The sequence below is a fragment of the Perognathus longimembris genome, chromosome 1, assembly GCF_023159225.1.
Source record: "Perognathus longimembris pacificus isolate PPM17 chromosome 1, ASM2315922v1, whole genome shotgun sequence".
Lineage (NCBI taxonomy): Eukaryota > Metazoa > Chordata > Mammalia > Rodentia > Heteromyidae > Perognathus > Perognathus longimembris.
The window spans coordinates 108,177,303-108,179,206 of record NC_063161.1 but is presented as its reverse complement, the minus strand read 5'-3'; the positions used below and the strand labels follow the sequence as shown (position 1 = coordinate 108,179,206).

At 38.6% G+C, this 1,904-nt stretch overlaps 1 protein-coding gene across 1 annotated transcript in view; it reads left to right on the top strand.

Annotated features, from left to right (window-relative positions):
* LOC125350356 (centromere protein P) overlaps nt 1–1,904 on the top strand; it is a 196,499-nt gene that overhangs the window by 115,702 nt on the left and 78,893 nt on the right. The gene's annotated exons all lie outside the window — the stretch shown is intronic.

Here is a 1,904-nt window from a genome sequence, read left to right as displayed (position 1 = left end):
TTAAAACTTGTTACTGCTCATATGTTTTCCATCACTGTTTGTATCGTAGCCAAAACTTCTAGCTAAACTCTAGACGTCTACTGGAAGATTCAGAAGAAGAAAAAAAGGGAGTTTAATAATATATGGCAACTGGCCATTGGAGTTACAGTCATAGTCACTCAAGAAATACCTGATTTTTAAAATTCTTAACTGAATGAATACTTATAAATTACAATCTCAAAAACCACTTACTGTGTAGATTAATAAACATTTATCAACCCTAGAAAAGAACAGTAACTTTAATGAAATGTAAACCCAAACTCCAGCTGTATCAGAGAAAGAGGCATATTTTGTTTTCTCCCAGTGATTGAAGCTACTACATTAGACAGATTTCTCAAGATTGTTTTTCTTTTAAAGCACTTATGCCTGTGATAGATATGTTATGGGAACTACAGACCAGGCTCAGTAAGCTACTTTCTGGCCCCAGGGTGTGGTTGTATGTACACAGCTGTGTACAGCAGGTAACTTTGCTATGATTGCTGAAGCCATTCCTTTGCAAGACAAAACTGTGTCCTCAGCTGTGCCTTCACGGCTATTTAGGAGAGCATAGAAGGTACCATTCTCTGAAAAGCTCCATGTCCACCCCCCAGAGATTACCCAATGCTCATATCTACTCCAGCATAATTCTTTGAGAGGACATTTTTTTCTAACGCTAAGAATAAAGACTTTTCTGGTACAGGTGGCCATAATGGGTCACATGATTGTTATGTAGGCTTAAAGACACCTTCTTTGCCAAGAGCTTTTCCAGTGGGTGAGCGGAATCTTTCTCTCATTATAAAGAATCTGTGCAACCATTTGTCCCCTAGGGCAATAGCACAACTTGTTGAAGCAAGACAACTACAGCCATGGGACACTTGTGCCTACCATGTACAGAGCAACTTAGCCACATGTTCCTCCTCCCCTAACTGAAGTGAAATACTTGTCTTTGGACCTCAAATCTGTCCTTCACAGGCAACCTCATACTGCCAGCCTCCAGTGTAGCTCATGTGTGTTCCAGCCCTGCAGCACCCAGCGGAACTTTCAGTTATTCAATTATATTTTGAGTTACAAATATACTCATTAACTTGACGAATAGGGCATTTCATGAAAGTATGAACTGTATTTTATTCATCCTTGTGCCCAGAGCATCCAGCATCTGCCTGAAATCCATTAGAACAGTCATAAACAGGAAGCCCTTGAATAAAATTCAGTTTGTCCTGAATAATACTTTGTTTTGTTGGAGCATATATTACAGAGAGATAAACACCATAATGGTATGGCTCAACTAACTCCCAAGTGGATTCTTGATCAAAAATTACATTTCTTCAGTTCTTCTTCATCCTCTGAAATTGGAATATAATTTCCAATTTAAGCTACTGTCTGACTTATGTAAATAGAATCATATGGTGCATTCACTCTTGTATCTGGCTAGTTTCCTTCAAGAATGATGTTTCATTTTTTCACTCCTATATAGTATTGTAGTAACATGCTACAAATTATATATTCAACTGAGTTAATTACCCTTTAAAGATCTTCCATGAACACTTGTAATCTTTGGGAGTCGTATATATGTGTTTTATTAGATAGAAATTCCATATGTAAAAAGTAGATTTTATCTTCTTGAGAAATCAGGTTTTGCCTATACATGGTTCCTACTTTTGCATGGAAACAGTTGTCTGGAGCTCAGGTTCCTCCTTCTAGGGGAATGTGTTCTTTCCCTTTTCTGCTCATGCTCTTCCACATCAACTGCCAGGAAATTTTATTTCATAGTCCAAATTTGTAGGTTCTCTTCCTGATACTACATGCCCTGAAGTCCTACACCGCAACATTGCTGGTAGATGAAGGGCTATCTCCCTCCTCTGCTCCCCTGCAGCTCGTGGACTCAC